The 6,862-nt window shown below is 44.2% G+C and overlaps 1 pseudogene; it reads right to left on the bottom strand.

The window, feature by feature from the left end:
- Positions 1–432: 432 nt before the first annotated feature.
- On the bottom strand, positions 433–1,330 carry LOC100759807 (annotated as a pseudogene).
- Positions 1,331–6,862: the final 5,532 nt, after the last annotated feature.

Raw genomic sequence — 6,862 nt, 5'->3', positions numbered from 1 at the left:
TATAAAAAGTAATTTCTCCCACCAAATAGTGGCCTAGAATACGCAACCCCATACCCAAGTTTAAACACGTTCCCTTATCTACAAAGCCCTATCATTGATTCACAGCTCCCACAAAAGCTACAGATGCTCACAAAATGTCTTTAGTTACCCCCAGCGTAGCTGATTTTTCAGCATGAATATATACACACGATATTTATAGACTGGTATTTTAGAGGGAGAGATGCTCTGGAGCACGGCACCAAGTGACCAGGCAATCAAGGAGATCTATCCAAATCGCCCAAGTGTCTACTCAACAAGCTCCTTGTCATTCCCATGAAGTGGGTATCTAGTCTCATGGCAAGGCTGGTATCCAGCCAAGCACTCTCCCTCCAAAGCTTTTGCTGACAGGTCCTGTCGGAGGTCCCTTCAGATGTATCCTATGTAGAAAGTTTTTCAGGAGACCAGGCTCAAATCCAGCATTTCAACTTGTTTTGAAAAGGAAGCAAACACCTGGTATAGCAGCTTGGTTTGGAAGAGCATTTCATGGGGTGCTCTGTGTTCTTCCCAACGAGGGGATTATGTTTCTGCCCCTGGACACGTCACAGTGACACCTGTGGGAAGAGCTGCTGTGAGGTCATTATACAGCAATGTGGCACTAAAGGAGAAGGTCTGGTGTCCCTGATCCACTTTATAGGTAAATGACAGCAAGTTGCACAGGGCGTTTCTCTGCAAAGGTCCAGTGAGGAAGGCACTGAAGTCAGTCTCAAGTTGGTCTGTCTGGTACTTCCTCCCTGAGTAGGTGTTTAGGTACTCGCAGAGACTGAAGAGGAAGCACTGGGTATCAGTCTGTAGGTGTTCTGTGTCTATCCTTTCCAGAAGGATGAAGACTGGAATGGAATGGTGATGAATCCTGAGTGGTTTTTCTATGACAAGGTCTACAAAGTAGGAATCCAGTAGGTTCCCCTCAAAGGCAGTGCTGATGCACACAGACTCCAAGGCTGCTCAGCTTCCCGCTGAACCCTGTAAAACGATAGGCCTGTAGAATGTCTTTCATGTTTCCTCACTGCCTTGCCAGATCCTCCTGCTCACTGAGCTCCACTGTTCTCTTTGGGTCTTCATTGTCCGAAGATGATTTAATTCTGGCTCACCGTCGCTTCAGTTCAGCCCTCAGCTTATCTCGCTGTCTCTGCAGTTCATGAATCTTGGTTCTCAGAGAACTTTCCTTTGTGTGAACTGTCAGCTCCTCTGACTTTGTACTGGGTCTGTTCATCTGATCCTCTAGTCTTTCCAGGTGAACTAAAACACCTCCTTTGCACTCTCTACCTTGACACAATGTATTCGCAGACTCCATCTCTCTTCAGCTTCTCAAGAGCTTTCTCCTATGAGGCTGGCCGGACAGGGCAAGTTGAACATGGACCCAAACATCCTTGACTCACCACCGTGGTCACTCTGATGCTTCCCCCCAACACCGAAGGAGCTGTGCAGGACTGCTAATCCCTCTACCACCGGGTCTTGCTTTCTCTTCAGTGCGTCCTCACTTGGGATCCAGTTTAAGAATTCCCGCCGACAGCATCTTCAAACACGAAAACCCGAGTAGTAGCATCTTCAATTGATATTCTAGTTAGAATCTAACTCATTCTTTTTCTAGAAGCCATCTTTAAAATTTATTGTGGGTGTGTGTTCCCTTACTACAGCTCATGTCTGCAGGTCAGAGGACAACTTGCAGGAGTTGGCTCTTTCCCTCCACTATGGAGATCCTGAATATTCAGGCCAGGCTTGGCAGCAGTGGTCTTTACACACTGAGCCATCCTGCTTCCCTCTTCACTCATTTCCAAGGATGGTTATGAGAATCATTTTATGTGGGCAACAGACACAGAAAAGCAAGTTGTAACCAAATAACTGAACAGCTTGCCCCAAATCCTACAGCAAGTCAGAAATCATTCAAGAACTTTCCCACATAACCAAGTTATTTGCACTCTCAGGATTTGTAAGTCACAGTGACAAATTTTAAAGGGAAGATGCATAGATGCATTCATTTTAATTTAAAGCCATGTGAGTGGTCTAGAAAACACAACAAAAACTCTTTTATTATGAACACTGACTGTGTCCCTGTCCCTGAAAGTCTGCACTTCAAGTGCTGGCCTTGTACTATTGATATTGTAACAATTGTCTTTGCAGAGGATTGTGGCCTCACTGTGTCCACAGGAACAGGGCACAGAGCTTCAAGGGTGGGTAGGTGCCCAGCACAGGCAAAGGAAAGCCTACACGAAGAGGCATGTGTGTGTCGACGTGAGACATGCCATATTTCTGATGAGGTCTTCACGCCTTCCTTGCCTTCAAGTGAAAACTGAAGCCATGAAATTCCTTTTTTGTTCATGTTCAGATATGGTAATGCCAAGCATTCATGACCGTAAGCATGGAGAATTGACGGGATTACAGTCTGTTCAGGGAAATAACATGGCGATGAGAGAAGGGACCTCTGCCTGTGTCCGGACCCTGGTGGCAGCTTTTTCTAACAGGTGAACATTTTCTTCCCTCGCTGCTGAAGACACATCTCTTTGTATGCTGTGCCAAGTAGATGTCTATAGAACGAGGTCACAGGAAGGCAGGAGGACACGAATAATTGAGATATTTTTAAGAATGTGTAAGTCACAGAGTACTTGGTTAGTATTGTTTCAAACATTTTCTGCTCTCCAAGGAGTGGCCAAATTGAAATCCTATCTTTCCACTTAATAAATAGAAGAATGTCATATTGTCGTGGCATGAAGCTTGGAGATGGCCACATGACAAGCTTCAAGAAAATCAGAGCTTCTAAATCTAAGCAACATGAACCCGGGCCTTTCTCATGAATATTTGAGCAGAATGAATCGAGAGCTAATTTCTATATGACCTGACAATAGAAGGGGAGACCATGAAAGGAAAACTGGGCCCTGGGGGTAGTGGTTGGGGAAATGAGAGGAGGTATGGGAGAAGAAATAAAAAATATTGTCCATTCTCTCCTATGAGAAACCCAGATTTAAATACACACACACACACACACACACACACACACACACACACACACACACACACACATAGCAGAGGGGGTACTTGGGAAGGGATGGGATGGGGTGTGGTGGGAGGGGTGAAAACAAACAAAGTTGAGTGGTCTATACAAATGAAATACCAGAACGTCTTTTAAAAGTAACTTCTTCAGGAATGGAGAACAGCCAGAAATCAGTCCATAAATCTTTTCTATTACACCCCTGATGTAATAGTGACTTCTGCAGAAAGTGTTGGTGCAGCTGGGCAGGGAGTGGCCAGCTTCCTTCCTAAGAGCCATCTCCTAAGGTTGAATTGGGTGGTTATGGTTGCTTAGGAGGTAAAAGCCTGGGCAGGTAAGAAGGCTCAGTAGGTAAATAGTGTGCCATGCGAGCCTAGTGACCTGAGTTTAATCCCCAGAACTCATGTGTCTTAGTTAGGGGTTTTATTGCTGTGAAAAGACACCATGTCCACAGCAACTTTTTTTTTTTATTAGTTCAAATTAGGAACAAGCTTGTTTCACATGTCAATCCCTTCTCCCTCTCCCTCCCCTCACCCTCACCCCTTCTACTCCTCCCCGACCTACCCCCTAATCCATCCACCCTCCACTCCTCAGGCAGGGTAGGGCCCTCAACAGGGACTCTGCAAAGTCCACTGCATCATCCTGGGCTGGGCCTAGGCCCTTCTCCATGTGTCTGAGGCAAGAGTGCATCCCTTCACGTGGGATGGGCTCTCAAAGTCCCTTCTTACACCAGGGAAAAATACTAATCCACTACCAGGGGCCTCCTAGAGTGCAGAGGCCTCCTTATTGACATCCATGTTCAGGGGTCTGGATCAGTCCTGTACTGGCCTCCCAGACAGCATGTGGGTTGATGTGTTCCCCCTTGTTCAGGCCAATTGTTCCTGTGGGTTTCACCAGCCTGGTATGGACCCCTTCCATCTTCATTCCTCCCTCTCTGCAACTAAGTTCCAGAGTTCAGTTCAGTGTGTATCTGTGGGTGTCTGCCTCTGCTTCCATCAGACACTGGATGAGGGCTCTAGGATGGCATAAAAAGTAGCCATCAATATCATTTTAGGGGAAGGGCATTTAGATTATCCTCTCCACCATTGCCTGGATTGTCAGTTCCTGTCATCCTTGTAGTAGATCTCTGGAAGTCTCCCTAGTGCCAGATCTCTCCTCGGACCTATAATGGCTCCCACTAATATGGTATCTATCATCCTGCTCTCCTCTATTCTTCCCCCAACTCAATATTTCTGCTCCTCCATTTCCTCCTCTCCTCTCCTCTTCTCCTGCTCTCATCCTGGCAGCTCCCTCTCCCCTACCCTCATGCTCCCAATTAGCTCAGGAGTTCGTGCCCCTTCCCATTCCTGGGGTCCATGCATTTATCCCCTAGAGTACTTCATGTTTCCTAATTTCTTTGGTGAAGAGGATTGAAGGCTGATAACCCTTTGCTCTATGTCTAAAATTCATATATAATTTAGTACATACCATGTTTGTCTTTTTGTGACTGGGTTGCCTCACTCAGGATGGTTTCTTCTATTTCCATCCATTTGCCTGCGAATTTCAAGATTCCATTGCTTTTTTTCTGCTGAGTAGTACTCCATTGTATAAATGTACCACATTTTCTCTATCCATTCTTCAGTTGAGGGGCATCTAGGTTGCTTCCAGGTTCTGGCCATTACAAACAATGCTGCTATGAACATGGTTGAACATATGTCCTTGTTATATGAACGTGCATTATTTGGGTATATACCCAAGTGAGGAATTGCTGGATCTTGAGGTAGACTGATTCCCATTTTTCTGAGCAAGCGCCACTCTGATTTCCAGAGTGGTCTTACAAGTTCGCACTCCCACCAGCAATGGAGGAGTGTTCCTTTTTCTCCACATTCTCTCCAGCATAGATTGTCATTGGTATTTTGATTTTAGCCATTCTGACAGGTGTGAGGTGGTATCTCAGAGTTGTTTTGAGTTGCATTTCTCTGATGGCCAATGATTTTGAGCACTTTCTTAAGTGTCTTTCAGCCATTTCAGATTCCTCTGTTGAGAATTCTCTATTTAGTTCTGCACCCCACTTTTTAATTTCATTGTTTGGTGTTTTGGTGGCTAGCTTCTTGAGTTCATTGTATATTTTGGAAATCAGCCGTCTGTCAGATGTGGGGTTGGTGAAGATCTTTTCCCATTCTGTGGACTGTCATTTTGTCTTACCGACTGTGTCCTTTGCCTTACAGAAGCTTCTCAGTTTCAGGAGGTACCATTTATTAATTGAAGATCTCAATGCCTGTGCTACTGGTGTAATATTCAGGAAGCAGTGTCTTGTGCCTATTCATTCAAGGGTATCTCCCACTTTCTGTTCTAGAAGATTCAGTGTGGCTGGATTTATGGTGAGATCTTTGATCCATTTGGACTTAAGTTTTGTGCATGGTGACAGGTATGGATCTATCTGCAATCTTCTGCATGTCCGAATCCAGTTGTGCCAGCACCATTTGTTGAAGATGTTCTCTTTATTCCATTGTATAGATTTAGCATCTTTGTCAAAAATAAGGTGTTCATAGGTGTGTGGGTTAATATCAGGGTTTTCAATTCTATTCCATTGGTCTATCTGTCTATTTTTGTGCCAATACCAAGCTTGAACATTTAATTGAGGGGCTTTATTACAGTTTCAGAGGTTCAGTACATTATTGTCATGAAGGGGAGCATGGCAGTGTGCAGGGCAACAGGAAGTTGACTGCTTCACTGGGTGGTATCCTGAGCATAGGAAGCCTCAAAGCCCACCCCCTCACTGACACACTTCCTCCTCTTTAAGAAGGCCATACCTACTCCAACAAAGCCATACCTCCAACAGTGTGGCTCTCTATGGGATTATGGGGGCCAATTACATTCAAACTGCCACATCATGGAAAGGTGGGTGAAGAGAACCAGACCCACAGAGTTGTCCTCTGACTCCAACACATGCACTGTGGCACATGCCCTTTACCACAATATATATAAATAAATAGCTAAATGAGGTCAACATTTGAGACTTAAGCCACACCTTTTGACTAATTCTGCCTGGTGACTGAGTTGGTTAGGCTTGCCCCATGCTCAGTTATCTGTTGACAGTGGGGCAGCTGTGGTCAGCTGAGATTTAGGATGAGAAGGAAAAGCAGTTTTACTTCTGTTCCACTGACTGAGTTTTCCCACATGATTACCCTTTCTGTAATAAAACAACCAAATAAGATAATTCAGAAACTCCTCCAGACACCAAAAAGGAGTTGCTTGGTCCCATTGTATCAGTATCTGTTTCTATGTCTCTGGTTTTGACATAGCTAATTTATCTTCTCCCTGCCCTTTTACTTATCACAATTTATTTTGAATTAATATTAGTAACACTTTAGACACAATGAAAGAACCAACAGTAGAATTTCCCTTATCCAAATATTGGGTGACATTCTTGTTACATGACTTAAGTCTGCATTGTATTGTAAAAATATATAATATACTGCTTTCCTTTCAATAATCAATAAGCTTTTAAAGAAATTGAGAAAAACAGTCATATACTATATATGCTCCCCATTTGTTTTGCTATTTTTAGCATTATTCTTGTCTAGTAGATGTAAAAAATGTCTGCCATAATTTCCCTTCTGTGAGAAGCAAGGTTGCACCCAATTCAACATTCCTTAGTGCAGTATTCCCAATGACAGATTCTCTTATGTATTGAAGAAAAACCTACTTTTTCAATGAGCTCATGTCCACAGCCATGCCACATCAGTTAAGAAAGAAACTACAGTCAGGGCTGACCTTCCTCCCCTAGGTCCCAAGAGTTGCAGTGGCAGAATCACAAGCTGGATCCAAAAGTTGTTCTCTTAGTACCTGCGCAGTTCA

The sequence above is a fragment of the Cricetulus griseus genome, chromosome 3, assembly GCF_003668045.3.
Source record: "Cricetulus griseus strain 17A/GY chromosome 3, alternate assembly CriGri-PICRH-1.0, whole genome shotgun sequence".
NCBI classification, from domain to species: domain Eukaryota; kingdom Metazoa; phylum Chordata; class Mammalia; order Rodentia; family Cricetidae; genus Cricetulus; species Cricetulus griseus.
This window is presented reverse-complemented; position numbering and strand designations above follow the sequence as displayed.